This window comes from Erithacus rubecula, assembly GCF_903797595.1.
Source record: "Erithacus rubecula genome assembly, chromosome: 16".
In the NCBI taxonomy this organism is placed as follows: domain Eukaryota; kingdom Metazoa; phylum Chordata; class Aves; order Passeriformes; family Muscicapidae; genus Erithacus; species Erithacus rubecula.
In genome coordinates this window covers 11,101,524-11,125,384 of record NC_136668.1, presented here as the reverse complement: position 1 = coordinate 11,125,384, position 23,861 = coordinate 11,101,524, and the positions used below count along the sequence as shown (strand labels likewise).

The 23,861-nt window shown below is 45.0% G+C and overlaps 1 protein-coding gene across 2 annotated transcripts in view; it reads left to right on the top strand.

The window, feature by feature from the left end:
- The window catches only part of MGAT4B (alpha-1,3-mannosyl-glycoprotein 4-beta-N-acetylglucosaminyltransferase B), a 50,116-nt gene that overhangs the window by 10,672 nt on the left and 15,583 nt on the right, over positions 1-23,861 (top strand). The gene's annotated exons all lie outside the window — the stretch shown is intronic.

The window sequence follows — 23,861 nt, the reverse complement described above, 5'->3', positions numbered from 1 at the left end:
GCAGCCATTCTCTCTTGGTGATCATCTACCTTTTATCTACCTGGTTGGTCATAATAAATCTGATTTCTGGTCTCTGCTGCCCTGTTTCCTTTTTTCCCCTCCTGCAGCAGGTTAAAGCTATGACACACATTCTCTCCAGGGCAGATTTGGAACCTCCTTCATCTTTTTCTCCTTTTATTTGTTCTGCTGTTTTGAGAGACTTCCTGGGGTTTTTTTTCCCACTTTTACAGCTGGTAATGCTGTTGTTTTAAGTCTGACAGAAGAGCTGCATGTAACATTTAGGTGTGCAAGATATTTTTTTAATTGATCAATTTTCTTCCCCCATCAAGAGTTCTGCCTTGCAGTGTGGGGGATGGTGTTGTGCTGCAAAACAAATCCAGTTGTACAGTCAGCTAATGAGTGTTGTAGGCTCTTTGTGTTTGAATCTAATGGACACCCCATGGATGGAATGGAGGATGGCAGAAAGAGAAAGGAGCAGTTTTCTGGTGACTGAGACCATGACATTTGGATGGGGTTGGCTCAGTTAACAGCATCCAAAGCTTTGCATTATGGAAACTGCTCTCTGAGACCCCGTGGTCAGAGGAAAAGGTGACACATCTGAGAATGTGGGTGACAGAAAAGCACCTCTAGGAAGTGGCCGATTTTTCATTATCCCCCAGCAGCTCAGGCAACTGCATTTTCCAGCTGTCAGAGAGCCATTTATCTCAGCCTCACATCAAGTGTTCCCCAAGTGAACTGAGGCATGTCTGAGCTGGCTGCAGCATCTTTTGGTGAGCCAGGCTGTGTGTCCCACAATGGGAGCAATCTGGAGACTCTCAGCTGAGGGCAGCTGCCCACGAGCTGTTCTCCAACTGGAAGAGGAGGATTGGCACTTGGCACCATTCCTTTGCACTCCAGAGGACAGATGCTGTTCATGGCTCTTTTGTCAGGGAAAGAGTCCCATCATTCATTTGGAGAGTGCCCAAATGCAGCTTCTCAGTAGCAGCCCCTCTGAATCCACACGGTTCCATCTTTACTTGCTGGCATGGCAGCCTAGTTAAGGCTCAGCTGTCTTTAGAAGTACAGAAGGGCTTCCTTGCTCTTAGTGAGATGTCAGAGAAGGAATTCTGTCCAAGATGGACTTGGGTTTCCAATCTCCCTCATGTGGCAGAGAAAGGTTAAAGGGCCCTTTTTGTGCTGAAATCCAAGGAGTTTGTGTGTCTCTTTTTTGCTCTGAGCTGTAAGTTCCTTTTGACACCAGAATTGCTGTTCACACCACTATGAGCTGTCACTTGCTTGTTCCAACTGGTGGATGTCCTTAGAGGCACCTGAAGCTCAGCTCTTCCATGCCAGGCTTGGATTTGGGACAGGCTGCACAAGGGTGTGATGTGCACCTGGGCACACCCCAATCAGGCACTTGCCAAGCAGGACTGTGTGTAGAGAAAAGGATACATGGGATCCTTGCAGCCTCTGGAAGGTTCTTTGGGAAACAAGTCATATTTAAAAAATGTGATCATTTTTTGTTTTGGTGACATGCTTCCTGAACAGCAAATCTTAAATGGAAATGCTCACACAAGAAGAGTCAGCATCAAGGTTTCTTCACCTTCTGATTACAGTTGTGTGCCCTGTGGCTTTAGGAGCAGTGCTGAACTTTCACAGTGATGCCTGGTGAAGGCTTTTGCCTAAAAATACTGGCATTGTGCAAGAGGAGTCTGGCAAGGTCTGACAGCTGATACCTTAAAATCAATTGATTGCTGTTTAAAATAAGATATCCCTCCTACACACTCGTGACTTGCACAGGGATCTTGATGGGCATTTTCACCTGGGTCTTGGTCTCACTGCACACCCTTCAAATGAACCACTCCTTAAGAAATCTCATTACTTGCTCTGTTAAAGGTGTCTGCTTAGCTGAGTTGCTAATTGAAGTGTCCTTTCATCAACCCAGTGTTGTGATGGAGCAGTTCCTGGAGCTGTTATGCCAAGTGTTATCTCCACAGAGCATTATAAATGATCTCCTGCCATCTCCTGCTTGGGTGAGCACCACCCAGAGAGAAACTGGGTTTTTTCCAGATGTCTGCACAGCTCTCAAGTGACTTGCACAATGCATGCACACAGAAAGGCAGATATTTCATGTCTCTTTGGAAACCTGTCAAGAAAGTGGCAGATTGCTTAGCCTGGGTCTTGCTGTCTGTTCATACCTTCTAAATGCAGGTCAAGGAGTATTGCTGTAATAGTTAAAGGTCAGGCAATACAACCTTTTAGCCCTTCAGAGCAGCTGTGGTCATGAAAGGAGGTGTTTCACTCCTGGGGTTGAAATTTTCAGCACTTGTCTGTTCTTCCAGGGTGCTGGTTAGTTGTTCTACAAGCTGCAAACCAAAGGTGGCCATTTCTGCAGGTACCCCTGATGGGGCTCAGAGGCCCCAGCTGAGAGCAGGGTCCTCCCTAGTGTGCCCTGAATGTCCTGGGTGTGCTGGGAACCCTCCCAGAGAGCTTCACCATGAAAGGCTGGGCCAGGAGAGTGGGAGAACTTGAAATCCACATTGACTCATCAGCACTGTTTGGTTACCAAGGTCACTGCAGTGCTGGGATGTACGTGGGGGTCATTTATATCAGACTTCAGGATTTCATGGAGAGGAGGAAGGGAACATGTTGACAAAAGAGAGCTTGTATGTGGGTAGAATTCAGATCACTGCCAGCCAGTGCAGAAAAGGTCCAGAAATTCTTCAGGCTGCTGGTGTGTGGTGTAGCACATCAGTGAGGTGTGGATTTTGTACAGGCACTCGTGTTTAGTTTGGCTTCCAGGAGGAGTCCTTATCTCTTCTCCTGCTGCCAGCTTCTTTGGAGTTGCCCTCCTTCCCTCTGCTCTGCCTACATTTCTTGCTGTGATTTCAATTATTTATACCATTTTCCTTCCCCTTAAACTGCTGCACTGCCTGTGCACTGTGGAAGCAGCTGTCCCTTCCCCAGCCTGTTCTGCTGATGTGTGAAGAGCCCATCCCTGTGCACTCAACTTGTTAAGAGCATTCCAGGGCTCTTCAGTGTGGCCAGCTATGTGGATGTAAAATTGCAATTGGATCTTGCCTTATGGAAGATTTTAAGTGTGGCTGGTGAAATAATGATCTTCTTATTAATGTGGAATAGCAGGAGGGAGCTGCTCAGGGTAACAGGTGAGAGGAGGAAGAGTTTTGCAGAGGAGTGTGTCCCCTTCTTCTGATGAAAATTAGGTGGCTTAAAACTAGAGGTTATTCTTCTCTTGGTTCCACCAGTGTGCATTCAGCAGAACCTCATTAAAATAATTCAATTTCTTTTTGACACAAGCTGATGTCACAGAGGTGACAGGGAGGCACAGCCTCACCCAGCTGGTCTGGATCCAGAGCTGAGGCTGAGAGAGGCAAATGCAGCCATTCAATTTAGTCCTCCCTCATTTTTACCTCTGCAGCATTAAGCTTGGAGAATGAGCAGAAAATGTTTAAATCCCTTACTTCATTGCTGCCATGTTCAAACTGAATTAACTCTCATCCAAAGGCAGCCTGTGCTTTAGGAAACATCTGCCGTGGTCCAAATTATGTTTTGAGGTCAGAATTAAAATGTATGTAACTGTTGAGCAGTAAGTAATGAATACTCAAATCCCACTCTTTGCCAGCAATTGTTTTGCAAGATGTGATTTGTACACATCCCTTGTACCTGTGCAGGTACATGAATGTGTTATTAGAATAGGAACCTGCACAATATGTCACAGGAAAGAATGGTTATAAGGTGAAGCAGTTTGCTAGAAATTTAAATCTTTTTTTATTTCAAGCTTGCATTTATTTATTTGACTTCTGCAAATGTAGTTTCTGGAGTGTAATTGATGTGAGGATGCAATTGTATTCATGGCACATCTGTGTCAGGGGCAATATTTATGTGCAATGGCTGCTCCATGAAATATCTGTTCTCTCCTCTTGGCTCCTCCATCCAATGAGTAGACATGAGCTCTCAGGGAAAGTACACACAATTTTTAGAGCTGTTCTAGATACAGTCCTTAAAGAATTTTTTAATTGTGTATCTGAAAAGAGCTTTTGAAAAGATAGAGCAAGTCTCAAGTAGAGAATGACCAGGGAGAGGCTGGTGCCCTACTGTATTTGATGGGCTTTCAGTCTACTAATGAAGAAAAATTAAAGCTTCCACCTGACAGAGTATTGTCTGAGGAATGAGACTCTCAGGGTGTGTTTGAGTGCATGGGCTTCCTTCTGGCTTCCTCTGGGTAGACACCATTCAAGTTTGAAAAAATTGCTCAAGTTCCTTAAATTGTGTCCTGTCTTTCAGTGGGAATTGCAGAGATAATTACGAAGTAAGCTGAGGGTAGATTGACAGAAATGGATGAGGCAGAAGTTTGGGCAGGAGTCAGGGTGTGTAAGTCATGCCCAGCCTGGGTACCACGTGTGTTCCAGAGATTGCTCACATGGTCCTGTCAGATTCCCGATGGATGGATGGATGGGTGGATGGATGGGTGGATGGATGGATGGATGGATGGATGGATGTCTCTGTTCAGTGAGGGCTCCTGAGCCCCACAGCAGGAGGGTGAGGGTGGAGCAGGTCACTCCTGGACAGGAGATTGATGGAAAGCAAAGCCCTCTACAGGGCTGGCTGGGTGTCATTCAGACCATTGCACAGGAGAGGTTCCCAACCTGCCAGGTGCATCAATCCCTTTGGAACCTCCCTCTGAGCATCCCTCCTGCAGCCCCTCAAACACTCTACAGAAGGATGGGTTTCTCTGCTGGCATATTTGTTACCTGAGGAATGGCATTTTTTAGGTTTTTCTGAGAGATCTTCACTTGTTCTGGGAAGTCTGTGGGACTCAGGCAGGAGCTCAAGGTGTGCCAGGAGGGCAGGCAGGGAGAGTTCCTCTGTGCAGCATCTCTCCCTGTGCTGTCAGCAAGGCTCCAGTGCCAGAGCAAGCACAGTGAGGGGAGCAGCTGCTGCCAGAGCTGCTGGGGGAGCAGCATTGGCCACTCGTGTGCTCTGGGCTTGGAGGATTGATTGTGCTGCCCTGCAAGGCCAGGCCAGGGGACAGGGGTGGGAGGTCACACCACAGGCTGCTGTCAGCACAGAAGAATGAGGGAGATTTTTATGTTTTGTGGCGCCTCTTTTCCTACTTTGGAAAAAGCTTTTGTTTTATGTGTCTGTGTAAATGCTTTATAACCCGAGTGCTGTGAGTACTTTGAGCAATTGCTCAGAAATTGATGGTGAATTTTGATCATGTACATACAGTGCCTTCAAGATCCAAGGATTCTTCTCTCAGATTGTGATGCATTTTTTTACTGCATTTAAATGAGTTGTTTTATATAAATTCTGAGTGCTGGCAGGCTTACAATAACTGGGATTTTTTTAAGCTTGTTTTTTCTAAGGGACTAAAACAATGTCCTTTTCCCCAACAGCTTTCAAACTCTTAGTCTCACTTCAGCCCGGTTAGACCATGGTATGGAAACCCCAGAGATCATCTAAAGCCCTCTGGGTATTTTGAAGGTAGCCAGGATGGCAGAAAAGAGATCTCTTGATGGCTCTGTCAGGCTCTGTGGGTGAATCTGTAAAGAAAGTGTTATCTTCATAGCCCAAGCTACAAGAAGCTCTTTAATCAAAGCTTTTGGCTGAGGTCAGGATGCCCAGATTCTGGGTTTCCCCCTGGCTGGGGTGGCTGTAGCCAGCAGCATTCTCTGTGCCTGGTCAGCAGCTCAGCCCATCATTCTGCCAATGCAGAAAATAAACAAGATCAAGTTTTGTGTTATTTCTCACACTTCTAGCAAGTATTAAAAGTAACTACAGAAAGGAAATATTTGGTGGGGTGAGGGGTGGCAGCGTTAATGGGCCCATCAATTTCAGTATTCCCACCTATGGCCAGAGCCCCATTCTCTAATTTTGTTGCTCTGGCTGCTTTGTTTTTCCTTCATTGCAATCAAGATAATGCAGTACAATAGTGCACTAAGAATTCCAGCTATTCAATTACCTTTCAGAAGTTGACTTAATTGGCTCTTTAAGTGATAGCTCTCTATTGTGTGCAATCAGCACCACTCAAGGAGGGAGCAGGAAGAGGAGAAGGACTTTGTTTCTAATCAATAAACAGAGGTCTTTGAAATAATGCTGCTTGCAATTTGTATCGCTGCTTAAATTACACTGAAGATGATCATCTGCACCTTCCTGGAGGAGCACGGCTCTAGCAGGATAATAAAGTTTTGCTGTCCACAAATGTGAACTATTTTACTCTGTGTTTCAAGTATTCTCCCCTTGAAATTTTATTTCCCCCCACCCCAAGTATTAAAGAAAACCAAAACCAAACTGCTGCAGAGCCCAGCACAGATGGTTTGGGAAAGTTTAATCTGGAATGAGTAATCATTTGGTTTGCACCTCATAAAGTATGCAAATGAATGTGATACCTGATGATAAATAATTCAAAGTTGAGATGCAAGGCAAGGTGAGATTATAAAAGGAATAAATAAATGTAAACCAACCTTAAGAAAAATAAGTAATCTCAAAAGTTTGGACTTGTTTTTCAAGCTGCAGTCCATAGAAACATCTGCTGCTTGGTGCAGGTTTGCTGCCAGTGCTTGAACCCAGGGGACTTTAGGCCAGCAGGATTTCCAGTCTGTAGTCAGATTTTGGCCAAAACTACAAATCTAAGGGTCTACCCCCCTTGCACAGCTTTGTTGCACTTCAGGTCATCTCTGATCCTGGTTTAGGCAGTAGGAAAGCTTTGTCAAGAGGACCAGATTTCTTTTATATATATATATATATATATATATATGTTTTTGTGGTTTATTTTTTATCTAGTTACTGGATTAAAAGTGATTGTCGCTTCATAGTTTCATTAAAGCTAAAAATTACTAGTCATAATTAACTATACAGTCATAATTAAAAATATTTTGAATCCAGAAAGGTCTTCTTGGGATTGCAAGAGGCACAAAACTGGAAGTCACACTCAGACCCCTGTGCTGCCCTGCCTGGGGCAATCCCAGCTCCCATCCCCTCCCGTGGGAGTAGGTGGGAACTGCAGATTCGGGTATGGAACCACGGCTTTTAGTGATTAAGCATCCAGCACACTCCTGAGTAGGGTACATGTCTCTCTGCCCTCCATTTCCAGCACCTTCTATAGGGAATTTTGTTTGCTTTGTGGGAGCAGCCATGGGATGTTCTTTGCAGGAATTGGCTCACTCAGGCCAAGCTGGGATTTAATTGATGAAAGATGCTTCTTGCTTTGCTCCCTGCCCCATCCTGGTAAGAGATGGATAATCACCCTTCAGTGCAATATTCTTGCAGCAGGAGGGAAGGTGCTGTTGATCCAGATTTATAATCCTACACCTAAGAGCAGCTTCAGATCTTTTCACGTGTCAGCTTTGTAGGAGTTTTCACTAAACCATGGAAGCAGCTTGATTTTGCCCCTTTCCTCAGCCAGAAATAGCAGTGCTGCAGTGTCCTGCTGCACTCAGCAGTTGGCATTGCTCCTGAAATTGCCAGCAGCCTTGTCCTGGCAGGACTGGCCCGTGCCAGGCACCACTAGGCTGTGTTTGTTCACCCAGGCTGGGGTTGAATGGTCATTCTGTGACACAGCAACCCTGCATCCCTGCTGTTCCACCATCCCAGTGTTCCACTGATGGTGCCAGGCTGGTTCCATGCTGACCTTGCAGCAGTGGTGCTGGGGAGTGTGTGCCCTCTGCTCAGCACATGAACTTGGTTTGCTCCTGATTCTGCCTGGCTTAAGCAATACAGGGAAAGGAGGGAAAAGAAGCAACTTTTTTTTTGTTGCAAATTTACTCTGTGGCTTTTTTCGCTCCTGGGAGGGGCTGTTGTGATAAAGTCTGATATATTTTCACATCTGCCTACGAAAAATGTAGGATTTATCTTTCAAATGAATTTTGCTCTGCTGCGCTGCCAGCAGGGTGTTTTTTGAGCAGCTATTTTTGTGAAATATAACCCGAGAATTTGTATTGGCTTAACACTTAAAATGTAGCTGGGGGAAGATGGAATATTCATCTTTATTGTATTTGTTTCTCCTGTAATGAGACGTTACTGTCTGTCGTAAAGGAAGTGTTTCTCCAGCCCGGGGAGCATGCCCAGTGGTTTTCTGTTTGCTCCATTAGCTAGTGTGCAGACCTCCTGATTTTTTATGTGCATGTGCTTTTCTACTTGTTTAATCCTGCCAACTGCTCTTCTGGTTGGAAATCCATTTCTATAATGCTGGGTATTACACAAATTTGTTGAAGCTCTTAATGCAGATAACGGGGAAGGGGGGTGAGCCTGCTTTGCCTGGTCAGCCTGAGCCAACTTTCTCCTTCCCATCACTCACACAGAGCTTGAGCTGCAGCTCACTGAGGGCACAAAATGATGCAGTAAAGAAAAATAAAGTTTAAGGAACAGCTAGAGTGCTGTAAACGTTGCTTGGATTTTGATTTACGAAGTCCAAGCACCGCACAAATTGGATGGCTCGCTGTGCCCTGTGGAAATCTCTTTGTCTGCCTTTTTTTGAAATACTTCCGTAACTAGTAATCATGGTATTGTAGCAGAGAGCCCTTCTATAAAGAGCTTTTTGGTCACTGCTGCTGTTTACTATGACTCTGTACAGGGTGTTAATTGCAGCTCCTAGTTCATTGCAGTGTGGATGCCAGCAGTGATAATCTGGATTTTGGGGTTCTTGTGTGCGTGATGTTTTGGGGACCAGAGCTGGAGTAGTGAGAGGCATCTCCCTGTGTGTGATTTGCAGTGTTTGTGGAGCTGTTTCCAGCAGGACTGAGCACATCCCTGCCTGTTGTACTGTTCTGGTTGTTTTAATCTGTTGAATTCATCCGTGGCATTTTGCCTGGTGGAGAGTGGTGGGAATGTTGTCAGCAATGGCAGAGAAGGATGCCAGGCTGCTTTTTTGTTATTATTATTTGTAGCAAAGCCATACAAAGTCCACCCAGGGCCTCATAACAATGGTTTGAGGGGCTGTCAAGCATGCATGTACATTTTGTTTAAGCAATGGAGTTGGCAACCTGCTCAAACTTTAGTGTGAGTTCATATACTTGTGTTAACTCCTAACTTAACTATCCAGTTCTATTAAAAATAAAAGGAGTAAAATAATTTTGGCACGCTTTCATAGCTACAGCATTTGGAAACTCTTCAGCTTTTTTCTCTTCTCTTTCCTGATTTCTTCCCAAGAATAGTCGCAACACTTTCTTTTTTAGGACTGTGCCCTAATAATTACATCTGCAAAGATCAGCTGGGATGGGTTATCCCACAAGCAGGATTATGCCCTTAAATGGAAAAAAAGCCACCACAACAGCCAGAGTTTGGGGGAAAATATTGTTGTGGGAAAATGAGGTTGCTAAAAGTGTTATTCCATGTTGTGGAGCTGTGCAGTCAGGAAGTGCTTGTTAGTGCAGAGAGGAAATGCTCTTGTCTTCTAAATGCTTCTTGCATTCCTTTTTAATTGTTGTTACAGTAGGAAAACATGGCTCTAATAAAATACCAACTGTTATTCCCTCTGTAAAAGGGACAGGAGGGAGGCAGGGAGGCCAGTCTTGCTTTATGAATTCTTGACTCACTGGGTTCTGCTCCTCCCTTTCCCCCCAAGCCAGTGGGGGTGCAGCTCCTCTCCAGGCTGCCTGTCCAGTCCTCCAGCCCCTCTGCCTCTGGGCCAAAGATTTGGGCTAAATAATCCAATTAAGCTTTGCAGCTTACATAACTCTCTTGGCTTGGGGCAGCAGCTGGACTGACGGGGACAGAGGCACATCTGGAAATCGTGTACTGAACACGCTGGAGCCAGAACGGTTTGGACAAGTTGCTCATATGCACAAGATGTCCTTTGAACAGCAGCATGAGTGTGCAGGGTCTCCTTGCTGAAGAAGTTGAAGAAAATGCTCCTATCCATAAATTGTTTCCCTGGCTGGGAAACTTAACTGGCTTTATTCCTCTCCCTTCTCCTTTGGAATATAATCCAGCTCTTCCTTTTCAGCTCCAGAGGATGAGCCAGGCCCTGTACTACATTGATCATAAATAACACATATGGTTTTTTTTATTTCAAAGGTGGGAATGACCTCCAGCATTATTTAGTCTGACTTCTTATCTGCTATCCATCATAGCATTTGTTTTTTATTTAATCTGAAATGCAACTTGGTGTGTAACTGGAACACAGCTCTGAAGACACAAGTACTTTTTCTGAGAATTCATTATAACTCTGGTAATTTATCCTAATGCTTAATGACACTATTAAAACATGGGCATTTTATGTTAGCTTGAGGGTTGGGGAGAAAATAGAACTCAGCCATTCTGTATTTCAAGTAGTGTGCCCAACACAAGCTTAGGAAAAAAAAAACCCAGTGCACATTTTGGCACTCTTGGATGTCTCTTCTTTTGTTGCCATCCATTACTCTCAGCAGGGAAGTTATGGGCATTAAGAGCAGAATGAATTTTCCTTCACGTGCAGTGATTTGTGCTTATAGCTTTGTTTTATAGCCTGCTGTCTAGTGTTAAGGATTGATTTGTCAGGTGTGCAGGGCTGGTTTAGCACTCACATCCTGCCCGTTCCTGGGTGCTTGGATGGCTGCTTGTCCAACACCTTTTTGGAAACATCACCTCCCTGAAATCTAATATCAAACACACACACACACATATACACACAAGGAGTTCCTGGGCTTGTCCTCTGTAAAATGTGCCAGGGAATTGGCTGCAGTGTGTGCACTGGCCAGGCTGCCAATGAGCCATGCCAGAGCTGCACAGGTACTGGAGGTGCTTTGGCAGAGGATGTTTTTGTCCCAAGAGGGGACATTGCTGTGGCACAGCAGTGCTAAGGCAGTGCTCTGTGGCATCCAGACCCTACTGTGGCTTTTAAAGTGGTTTAGCTACTCCTGGGTGGTGCACAAGGATATGTGCCTTGGCAAAAGCCCCTGTGCCAGGGAGGTGGTGCAGAGCACTGAGTGTCTCTGTGGGGCTGCTCTAGTCTGCAGCAATATGAGGCTAATATAATATTTCTTCCAGTGTATGGATTTATGAGGCTGTCAGAATGCCCCTGCTCTCAGGGCCATGGGAACATGGCCATGAGAACCTTGTAGGAATGTCTTTGTAGTCATGAATACCTACATGCAAAGTCATGATCTTACAGTTTGCACATTTTGGGGTTTTCCATGGTCATAAAACTAAATAATGAGTTTCCCAAAAGAGGCTGTGTGTCTTGAGCCACTCCATGCCAGCCCTGGAGCTCTCCCATCTCCACTGCTCCCTCAGCCATGGGTTTGCTGGCAATGATCACACAGCTGTGCTGCCACCACTTCCACATTGCTGCTGTATGTGACTAACTGCCTGTGCTTGATGTTTTATCCTAAAGAAGAAAGAAATTGGATTAGGTTTTTCTCAGCCATGCACAGCAGTGATCCTGGGTAACAAAGCTGATCCGTGTGCAGGAAGCTTTGGGAAGCTGGCTGTGAGGGTAAGTTATTAACTGGGGACTCACCCAGGGTGATTTGCTTTATGGATATATCAGCAAAGCACACAAGGGACTCCAGGAGGTGCTGAGCAGCCTCTATGGCCCTTGAGAGACCATTCTGGGTGCATCAGGGGTACCTAAAGCACCTCAGTGCAGAAATTACCTCCCTGGACACTGAAGTCCAATAAACCTCTCTGTGCAGAGAGAACAAGGGCTCAAATTTTGCTCTCCATAGTGGTACTGCAGGTTTGAAGGGCAGTTTCCTGGTGGGTGAATCACACTGCTGTTTTCCCTGTGCCATGCTGAGCCTCGCTCCTCCCTGGTGGGATTTTTCCTGAGTTTTGACCTCCTGGCACCCCTGAGGCAGGAGCTGGGTCAGGCCCTGCAGTCCCTCACACCCTCTGCTGTAGTTTGCTGTGATTTCTGCAGTTTAACTCCTTCAGTACCAACTGTGGTTTTGCTCAGCTCTGCTTTGGTCCTTCTGTGCAAAAGCCCCTCTCCCTGCTGTGCCTTTGCTGAGCAGCCATGGCCTCTCTGGAGCTCTGTGCCCTCTCTTGTCTTTCCCTCACACCTTCCTGAGCTGACAGCTGATCCAATGTCATCCTTCACATGCTGCTGTGAGGATGTACTGCTGCACTGGTGCTTTCTGGGCTGTGTGAGATGCAGCTCTTTAATCATGGAAAACCCTTCCTGTGGGCTCTGGTGCTGTTTGCTGGGCACAGCTTCTGGCAGCCCATCTTGCATTCTCCTTGCAGCATCTAAACATGTCACATTTCTGTAACAAGGCTTCCCTTGGGATGGAAGGTCTGGAAAACTGATCCACAGCAGCCCACATGGCAATTAGGTTACCTTATATGTGGCACCAGTGAAGGTAAAGTGTGTGAAATACTGAAAAGCTAAATCCATTTAAATAGACACGTTCAAAGGGAATGTGAGGTGTGAGCAGTGTGCCTTTGCATACAGGGAGCATAAAGCTCTTCTTGAGGATTCAGCAGCACTTTAAGAATAGTTGTGAAATTAAGCATAAACACCATGGTCCTGTGGTCCAGTCTCCTGGAATCACACCTATTTTTGGAGGTGGTAAGCAGCAGGCTGTGAGGCTCAGTGCACACTGCCTTTAAGCCTTTAGGTAAACCTGACATTGCAAGAAAGCAAAACCTCCAGGGATGTGGTTTCACAGACATTTAAACTGTTCTCCTTTTGGGCTGTTGTCCAAAAGGGCATCCTAGTTCCCATGTGATTCTTTTGCATCACTGTCTCAGTCAGGATTGGATCAGCAGGATGATCTGACCCAAAATTGAACCTGCAGCAAGGGTGCTAAATTTTCCAGCTGGATCAGGCCATGGGACTGTGGGGTTGACTGGGTGTTGGTGCACTCTGAGGACATTCAGGGAGCACTCTGCACATTTTGGCTCTCCTGGCTTGCCAAAAGGCACTTGTGACACCTTGTCTGGAGCTCAGCACAGGGGTGTGGGAGATGCCAGTGGCATTTTAGAGCAGCAGCTTCTTGAGAGGCTTTCAGGCATCACTTAATAAGCAACCAAAGGTCTTAGCAGTAGGACAGCCATGCAGTCAGCATCCTCCTCCCCTCCAGCTGTTTATTTTCTACCCTTGAAATGTCCTGCAACCCCCACCTTGTGCTGTGCCATCACCAGCATCTGTGTTGTCTGTCAGCAGAGCTGCTCTGCTGGAATGATGCTGCTGCTGCTGCTGGCAGAGGCTGGCAGGCAGCTCTGCAGCTGGGCTGTTGTGGGGTGTGGAACCCTGGCTCTGGCTTAGTCCCTGCCTTTTGGAATAGCAAGAAGTTAATTTACTGCAGGTTACTATTGCTGGCAAGTCGGGAATTCTGTCTTTGTGCTTCCAGTGATGTGTTTTCTGCAAGGGAAAGAAATAAGGGCAGGTTTTATGCATTCTAAAGCAGCTGGTCTGGCTTTGTGGGAGAGGGTGTTGACATTGTTTGATAACCCTTTCTCATGTTTTCTTGGCTGGTGAATGACAAAAGGGAGGAGTGGGTCTTCCCACTCTTTTAGTGGTATGTTTTTCTTCCCAGGAACTATAATAGCATATAAAATGAAATAAGAGCCATCAGATAGCATCAACAACTATAGTTGGCCTAAGTGTGCTATTTTATGGCAATGTCTTGGTTTTTCTCTGGAGAAAAGCAAATGTACCCCATTAAGTGCTCGTGTTACAGGCCTGCACCCCAGGGGATAAATATTTCAAATATTAATGCTGAGTAATTTTTAAAAGGTTCTGCATGCTTTTTATTTTGAGCATTCTGCAAATTATTTAGGACTCCTAAAACAAAATGCAATTTAGATCAGCTCATCCTGTGATCAGTATGTGGTGATTTTAAAATCTGCTGTACCCAACAGCATGGTTGTGTATCTGATCAGGGGTTGGTACAATAGGGAAATAATTGGACTCTGGTGATGGCTGTGGATCTGCAGGTAGACAAGATGTACAATTTACATAAACAGCAGAGTGAGGGGAGTGTTCTCAATATCCTTTCACTCCAATACAGTCACATGCATTGCAAATGAGTTACTCTTTTGGAAAAAGAAGTCAAACCTGATTTGCATTGAAGTTCTCAGCTATTAACATCAGCAGAGCCAGGGACTCCAGCCAGAACTTCTGTGATTTCCTTGATATCCCTCTTAGTACATCACTGTAACTTTTCCATATGTGTTCTTTGATTTATAACACAGCAATACTTTATTTCACTGTTGTAAAATTCTTTCATACACTCAGCCCTGCCAAAAGCTTCATATGTTATTGATTAAACAAATTCCCACTGTTCCAGGATCTAGGCTGCTCTGAGTCTGGTGGTAACTTTAGTGGAATGATGAGTGCAGTGGTCGATTGTAGAGGAGGTGGGGAAATACAAGGCACCAGCACTTAGTGCTGCTAATCAATAAATTCACCTTCAGTTTGCAAAGTGCAGCTGCTTTTTCCACTGGTCAGTGCCACATCTCTCCTGAGATGGGCTGAGCTTGTCCATCATCTGTGAAGTGCTGGTGGCTCAGGGTCATTTGTGGAGGGGATAATGATGATGTTTGATTTTAGTAATGTTGGGAGAAGGATTAACAAGAGTTTCATTTTGACTCCTTCACAGGCAATTACCAACAGCTGCTGCTAGAGAAGGGAGTGATGATTAACACAGTGACCTTTGCAAGGATTGACTTCCCTTCTTGGAGGGATTCCTTTTGGATGGACTTGTGGCCATTAGCACTAAGCACAGAGCAGGATGCATGGAGGCTATGGGTTTTGGTGGAACAAGGTCTCTGTTTCACTATTAACTTAATTAGGTTATAATAAAAAGGGTTTTCCTGTTGGACTGCAGGGCATTTGCTCTGCTTCAGTGTTTTCTGCTCTTGTAAAGCTCCAGAGCTGGGCCTTGCCAGCACCCATGGGGACGTGGTCTGCACACTCCAGCCATCAGCTGCTCCTTTGGGCTTGTTTTGATTCATGAGGTTTTACTCACTGGCTTTGCTGCTTGTTGTGAGAACGAGGTGAAAAGGAGAGAAATGCAGTCCAGAGGGTTTGGTGAGAGCCAAGCAAATCTGATTTGGGCTTTTCCTGCATTGCAATGGTTCACAATCCAGCATGACAAGTGACATGGCCCATGGCATGGTAAGTGCCCAGAGCTGTGGCTGGACCCCAGTGATGCTCAAAGCTGCTGCAGGTTCCTGCATGTTCATGTTCAGAGCAGGAGAACAGCACCCTCTCCATGCCAGGCTGCTCCTGCTGCCCTTAAGTGCACCCAGGAGCATTTTCCATGCCATGAAAGGAAAGTGCATCAAGCAAATGCATCTCCTTTTAAACCATACACAGGTTTGCTTAGTAGGATTAACCACATGTGCAAGCTCTCAGCTTTTTCCATCTCCCTTTTCCTCCTTTCCTTTCCAACCCTCACCCAGGTTTGCCTGTGTAATGTCCTCACTTAAAAATCCTGTCGAGCTGCAATTATTTTGAGGTTTAATGACCCATGATTTCTGTAATGCTTTATTTTGTTCACTTTCAGCATGTTTTTATTCCCCAGTCAAATAAAGGGTATTAAAAAACCCACCAAGTACAAAGCCTTCACTTTCCATTTGAGAGAAAAATGCTTCGAAAGCTGTATTGGTGCTACACAGGTAAATAATTAGATTGCTAATGAATTAGCTTTGCTTTGAAGACAACAGCTTCAGTGTTCCTAATTAGGTTGTGAGGAGAGACATAGAAATGCATGGTCTTTCTCCCAAGGAAAAGGGAGAAAAGGGGGCTCCCAACCTAGGTGAGACCAGGGACCACTGACAGGACAGTGTTTTACCTGACCTTGGGCTCAGCACCTTCCAGCTCTTTGACATTGTTTAAATTCCTCACTGAATTCAGAGAAATAATACAGTTTATCTGTGCAACACATTTCCTTTTCAGTTTCAAATTAATATTTGAATGAAATGGTTGCTTACTGCTGTGTTTTGAAACTGGGGGAATGGAAGCCTGTGGTATATTTTCATTATATCACTCTATTATTTATGCTTTTCATCATAAGCCCTATTATCGTGCCCATCCTAAGATGAATTATCTCATATATTTTTTTCTTTTCTCACAGAGCAGGATTTTTTCCCAGGCCTTTGATCATTCTTATCACCCTCTCAAAAGCCCCTTTTAAGTCTGTATTAATACTCTTTCAGATGAGGTGAAAACTATTGTGGGATTAGGCAGCATAATTTTAATAATGTTATAATCTTCATACTATTATTCCCCATCCTGTTCACTAACCGCACTAACATTTTGTTTGCCTCCCTCCCTATCCCCCCATTTTTTTCCCTGGATTGCTGCTGCCTGCAGATTGGTCTGCAGACACTGATGCTGTGGTTTCCTCCCTAGTTAATGTTGCTAATTAAGAATCATGTGAAAAATACCCTGAATTCCACCCCAGTTAAATTGCACCTATGAGTTTTGGTATTGCTCTGCCATTTGGTTGACTTTTCTCCTGATGATTTATTTGCTCCTTTTCTGGCTTTGATGAGCTTATCTCCATGTCCACTCAATATTTGGCTACTTCACAAATTCATCTCCTTCCTCAGATCCTCACTAAATCTATTAACTGGTGAGTTTAATACCAATCCTTATGGCTTCCTCTGGATAGTTAACCTTTTGCTATGATGGAAATTCACTGTTTAATCCCATCTTTTCTCTCTTTAGATCAATGGCAGCATTTGCCCTCTTCCCCTTTCCTCCTTAGCTTTTTTTTTGCAGCAAAATGAATTGCCCTCTGATTTCTTCATCTCGTAAATCCCTTGAATGGATTGATAAAACCCCAGGACAAATCAGAAGGACTGGTCCCTTTGTCAGGTGGTGGTTTATACCTGCTGGGAATTTCCTCTCCTGCCAGTGCTTTTGTTTGGCTGGTGAAGCCCAGGGGATTTGAGGTGATCTCCGAGCCCTTTGTATCCTTCTCTGTGATTCACCCACGGAGCTGCTGCAGAAAGAGATCCCAAACCTGCTCTGCAGGTACCCAAGAGCAGTCTGACAGCTTCTGCTGCCTCCTCTGCCCTGATCCAAGGCATTTTAGGCAGAGGTGTTGGGCACTGCTGTTTGCATTGCTAATTTCTGAGTTTCTACATCTGTGCTTTGGAGCCTGCATCCCCCCTGGGGAGCCTTTGGATTTGGGCACAGGCACCCTGTGACTTGCTCTCCTCACTGGAATGGGGAATTGTAATGTTCACCATCTGTGTTGTGTTTCAGCATCCCCATAATGGGAAATCTACTCATCTCCATCTCTGAAAACTTACTACTTAGGGCTACTTAGAAGCCAAACAAAAAGCTCATTTTTTTGAATACCTGTGTGCAGGTTGTGTGAGCTGACTCTCCAATGCAAACAGTAGCTCATATTTTGGAACAACAAGGTGCAGGGGATATGAATTTTCCTCTCTCCTTCTGATGATGTATGTGCTGAGACAACATTAACTCCAGTGAGGAGACATGCAACAGAAATATGATCAACACCTACTGCTGCAGAAAGAAAAAGTGGCTTAAAGGTGCCTGTGTTCCCTGGGGAGGGACTGTCAGTGGAGAGATGCATTGCATTTCTGTCTCATTACACGGAGCTGCTGAAGGTTGAAATGCTGTTAAATATACCACAGGCTCTTATTAAATGGCCATATTAAAGAAAACAACATACACACACACCAGACTGGAGCTGGGGAAAGCTCTTGCTTTATTTGAGGATCATTTTTTCAGACAGGCTGGCTTTTAATAAGCCTCTTGCCCTGGCTGATGAGTTCTCTCAGCGTGATGCTGATGCCAGGGGATGCTCAAACCCAGCAGCCAACCCAGGGGCAGCACAGGAGCCTCCACTGACTGTGGGGGATCTTTCCTGCTGTCATCACCCTCCTGGGCAGCCAGTGCCTTTTACTGGGTGTGCAGGGTGGGTACTGGTTTTTCTAAGATACTGTAGACTGTGGTGCTCCAGAACAGCTCTGCATCCCATCAGGACAGTTCTTGTGCCCAGGCTCTGAGTTGGAGCATAGTGGTGGCACTGAGGGGTGCACTGGGGTCAAAATATATTATTCAGCCTCAGTTGAGGATAGCACATGCTGCAGGTACTGACTGAACTGAAATAAAGAGAAGATAAAGGGCAGGGGATGAACACAAGGAGCTAAACCCTAGCTGCTGGTTTTGACAGCTCTTTTGCCCACCAGTGCCCTTTATGCCCCATCCCTGGCAGTGTGTGGGGCCAGGCTGGATGGGCTTTGGAGCAGCCTGGTCTAGTGGAGGGTGTCCCCACCCATGGCAGGGGAGTGGAATGAGATGAACTTTCAAGTTCCTTCCAGCCCAAATCATTCTACAACTCTGATGACTGGGCCTCCCTGTAAGTGCCAGTGCAGCAGCACCTAACCCAGCCTGACAGCTTTGAGCTGGGAGCTGCACATGCCATCCCTCACCTTCCCTAGTCCCTGTCCTGCCTGAAGCTCTCCATACCTGTAGCTATTTTCCCAATAATAATCAGTTTTCTAGTGGTACTAAAGATTCTACTTCCCATGGTCCTTTTTGCCTTGGTGGTAACGACAAATTACAACATAATACAATTTTAAAAACTTGGAAAAGGTTTATTTAAAAACTTCTTTTGCTTTAATTTTTTTTTTCTTTAAAAAATATTTGAAAGCCTTATAATAAAGAATCTTGGGGTGTACTTATAAGCAGCAGCTAGAAAATGTCTGCTTTGACTGAGTATCCAGGTGGTTTGGGACACAGTGGAGAAGTAAATGTCGCATAATGTTTACTGAATAGAGCATCCGTGTTTGCTGTGTGCTGATGGCACTGCTGAAGCACTCACACCTTCTGTGCAGATGAATCAGCCCCCAACAGGGTAATTGCAACTGCTGGAGCCTTTTGGGAGACCCACCCTGCCAGATACCACCCACTCCCCAAACTCTACCCTTGACAGTGTTTGAATTGTTGCTCGGTGTATCTTGGTGTTCAATTCCTTAATGCAAATCAGGTTCTCAGTGGCTGCATATATCCCACACTGCCAAAATATTTATGGTTTTAAAAGATGAGTCTGAAAGTGGGAGCAGTGACCTGCTGGCTCACAGAAGGGAAGGTGCTGTGTCTCTCAGCTTTCTCATCTCGCAGGAGCACCGTTCGTGTTTCTTTAGATCTCAAGTAAAAGACCTGCTCAGTCTTCATCCTGCCTTTGATGGGGGGGATGAGGAGGGAGTGATATTTGGGTATTTTGGATGCTGAATTATCCTTTCTTACTGCTACTTAGGAATCTTTGCAGTGGTCTTTTTGAGGGATGATTTGGGGATTTGTTTATGGGGAGTCTCTAGAGCTGGTTTCTACCTTTTCAAGCCAAATAAGCAAAGGGCAACACTTTGCTTTTAATGGTATAGAAAGGTTATTGTGGAGTTGCTGCAATCTCTGTGTACCTGTGTGCAAAGTGCCTCATACCTGTGTGCTCCACCAGCCAACAGATTTCTATGTAAAGCAGGACTGTTCCTTTTTTGCATCTCAGGAGCTGAATTTAATTCACTGATATGGCACAGTAGCTCCTTCTATCCATTTTAATGGTCCAGTGAAATTCTGTTAGCAAAAGACCTAATGAATGTTGCTATTCAATCAGGGCAATCTAGAGTGTAATGCGTGGAGTGTTGCCAGCATTATATAAATCATTAAACATCAAAATGTAAAAAAAAAAGGAATAAAAAAATCCCTAATCATCATCTAACTCCAGGAGCTGCTGGGAATGGCTGTGGCTGGAAGCAGCTGAGGCCAGCATGGGTGCCTGGCTGGGATGGGGACAGTGGCTCTCTCCTGTTCTTGCCTGTGAGCATTTTTGGATAACACAGATGCTCCAGCATGGAGAGAGGGTTGTTTGTGCACTCTGCAGTCCCTTCAGGCCCTTGCAAGTCCTAGAGGGAGAAGTATTTATTTCTTAAAGGGGTGCTTTAATTAAAATGAGGGAGAACAGTCATTACAGAGACATTTTCTGTAGGCAGATGAATTTTCTGCTCCAACTTAATTTACACTGTAAGGGAACTGCACTTCTTCTTGCTCTTTGGCTTTGGGAGTTCGTGCAACAGCAGTCAAAAGGTGCAGTTATGCTCTAGAAGCCAAGATTTTATAGAGATAAACAGTTTAGAGGTTTGAGAGTTGTTTTTAGTTTTTCAACCATGTCTCTTGAAAGTTTTCCTAATGAGAAGCAAGACCAGCTAGCAAAGACTGTGTGTTTGCTTTTGCAAAGATTGAATTGGAGGGAAATCTCTGGCGTCAGCCATGGGTCCACTCTGCTGGGAGAGGTTATCAGCAGAGAACAAAACCAAAAGTAATTGGAACTGAAATATGGATGTGTTTAAAATGCACTGCAGACTCTCTGGGAGGTTGGAGTGTGATTGGAAAGACAAATGAAAAATACAGAATTATAACATTCCTGACTCTATGTCTATGTGTGTGTATATATATATATGTATATATTTGTGGATGATGGCTGTGTGAGATTTCAGGATGGGGATTTTATTGTCACTGGTCTGATTTTGTGTCTGCCTTCTGGTTTAGAATCAGATTATTTTACTTTCATTCAAAAACTGAAAATGGATGTGGATGCAGTTGTCCCAGCCCTCACCTCTGCTTGCAAACATAGTTTGCACTTAAGAGTCACTTGAATAAGAATGAAGACACAGAATTCTCCATAATGGGGAAATGCTTTTTATTAAGGGGTTGCTGTCGTAGATGGATGAATTCTTTGGGAAGGCTGCAGGATCTCAGCTCTTTGGGGGCACCCCCAGGCTCCTGGGGAGAGCCCACAATCCCCTCCAGCCTGTGCCCATCCCTTGCACACTGCTGCTGGGAAATCACAGAATCTTCTGGCTTGGAAGGCCACTAAGCTCATCAAAGTCCAACTCCTGACAGGGCTGTTCAAGCCATCCCTGCCTTTTGCTGTGCCTGTGCTTGTGTTGTTGCTCAGCAAACCCAGCCCAGGCTTCTCAGCTGCAAACACAAAGCCTGGCAGCTGTGTCCAGCCATGTGGGGGACACTGCTCAGTGAGTGATGCTCACTGGTGACACATCCCATGGCCACTGTCCCTCAGCCTGGGCTGCAGCCCTGCAGGGATGCCCTCAGAGCTGCTGCAGTGGGCACAGCATGGGCAGATGGTGGCTGGCACTCAGCTGTGCCCAGCTCTGCTCCCTGCCCTGCTGGCTCTGTGGGGATACCTGACTCCCACCTGGAGCCTCACAGCCAACCTGCTGCTAAAAACAGATTGTGAAAAAACATGGAGTGCAAATATGGGCCCTGGCAAGGTGAGAGATGAGTTCTTTGCACATGTGTGCCGTAAGTTTCAGAGGTTTTTGGTCTCCCAGGTCAGTCCTGCTGCCTGTCACCTAACGCTGACTTTCTTTCTTTCTTAAACCAGCATATTTTAAGCCCAAAGCAATGTGTTATCTCTCCAGAAAAAAATAAGCTAAATCTTTTATATATATATATATATAGAGAGAGAGAGAGCTAGGAGTTTTTGTCCTGCAGTGCTTGAGTCTAGGGATATTTTAAGAGCTCTGTTATCTTGTGCTGGGAGGGAATACAATAAATATGTAGATAGGGAGTGCTGCTGCTTTGAAAGGTATGTAAAGGGTCTGTGCTGAACTGACACTAGCTGAAAAAATTTGTTCAGCCTAATTAGCAGCAAATCACTTCTGTGTCCAACCTTGCTTGTAGAGATGGGAGCCAATCCCCCCCTCCTTATCCTCTGCTGCCCTTTGTGGGTTTTCAGAGCCCTCCCTGGCTGAGGGTTTTTGTGAGGACACAGATCTGCAGCCACGTGTCATTGCAGGCCGACAAGTGCAAAATTACTGGAAATTCATGGGAAACTGTACACCCATCTCAGGCTTTGTCTAGGATTGTTCAGGCTGTCATCAGAACCAGTCACGATCGATCAGCTTTTAAATTTCATGAAATTTTAATTAAAGAATGGAAAGCCTGCGAAGACATCATCTGACAAGAGCTCTGGAAACAAATACAATTTCACTTCCAACCATTAACCAGAAAAGCAGCAAATGGTTGACTGCACATCACCATTGCAGTCTCAGGAAAGTACAGCTCTTGGCTTTGGCGGGCAGGTCATTAGTGGCTGAATAATCAGTGACATTTCCCTTCTAAATCTGACACAAATGAAGTGCAGTGCTCTGGAAAAAGCCATTAAGTGCAAAGCCTCGCCTTTACTCTGCTCCAGGTATTGCAGAACAGGATCTAATGGCAGCCTTTAGCTGTGATTTGGCTTTGATAGCATCCACAGGATAGTAACCCCCCAGGATGCCAAGAGCCAAATGCTTCCAGCCTTGCACAAGCCATCATGTTGTGCAAAAACAGAAAGTGAGACTTGCTCCTTGCTGGTGTTCCCAGATGCAGCCAGTAAAAGATACAAGCATGAAAACCTGAAAAAATTGGGAAGCTGAATGTAGCTGTATTCTTATATCTGAGAGGTACCAGCAAGTGAAGGTCTCACTCATCAGGGGATGAGTTTTGAGAGCCCCCTGTGAGCTCCTGTGGCTGCTCTCAAAGCTGGGTGTTAACCTGTTTTTCTGCACTTTGAAAATGTTTTCTCGATGGGAGTGGAAAGCGAGCAGCAGTGCACAGGAAAAAGGAAGGACTGGTCTTGTTTATGTCTCTGCCTTGAGTTTCTCTGAATAACGTGTTGTCAGATGGACAGAGTCATCAAATGGGTGTAACTTCCTCTGCTCCCTCCCCATGTGCCCTGGCTTTGGAAATAGTGTCAAAAGGTTAATAGGAGCCAGACTGCCTTGGGGTCCCTTGTGCTGAAGCAGTGAGTCTTTAAGGAGGTTTTTCTTGGAGGAAAGACTGAATAGGGGAAACTTTTTCTAGGCAAAAGCATTACCAGTAGCTGGACTGGGAAGCATTGTTGTCTTGGAAACTCTGTGCACTGAAGCTGGATATGTCTGATTTTCAAAATCCCTTATTCTTCATGAACCCCAAAATAGAAGTTTTTTGATGCCGTCAATGTATGTTTTTCAATTGCTTTGATTTATATTTAGCCCTGTGTTGGGGAGTTCCAGTGCAGTATTTTTGATCATTAGCTCTCCTAGTTGTGTTTGGGTTAAGAGTCTCCTATTCAGTGGATAAATCTGCTTTGGGTATAGTCTTGTGAGTTATAATCTTACTGACAACACATGACTAACCACAGATAAAAGTGTATTTTTAATGAATAGTTTCATTAATAATGGGAAAAAATGTCCTGGGAAGGTTTGTTAGTGGCTGACTGATTCCACTCCCAGCTGCTGTACAGTTAGTTCTGACTGAAAGCTCTTGATAGTTTTATTGTTCTGTTTACAGACCATGGGGTAAGATGTTGTTTCAAAACAAAAAGCTTTATTACCCTATCAGAAGGGGTTTTTATACATTTATGATGTGTCCTAAAGGTGTGTATCCAAACACTTGAATTCATATAAGCATCCAGGCAGCTGTTGCCATGTGATTTTCTTTATCTTGATGTGTTTTGGAGAGGTTAGATTCCCCAAATCTCTTTTAACTGGTAAAATTTGGGGCTCTCTTCCAAAGCTGGAGGGGGTGCTGTCTGCACCCTTGTCTCACTGCAGGGCAGCATTCCCCCTTGCCAACATCTCTTTCCATCACTCAGGATCTTCCAGGAAATTGTTCTATTTGTGTATCCAAAGAAGGGCAAACGAGCTGGGGAAGTCTCAACCTGTAGAAAAGGATAGATTGGATATTAAGAAAAAAACCTTTATGAGAAATCTGTCAATCATTCACACAAGCTGCCCAGGGATGTGGTGGAATCACCATCCTTGAAGAGATGTAAAAGATGTGTTGATGTGGCACTTGGGAATGTGGTTTAGTGGTGGACTTGGGTTGCTGGGTTAATGGTTGGACTCAACGATCTTAGAGGTTTTTTCCAGCCAGACTGTTCTATGATCCTATTTCTACGTGACCCAGA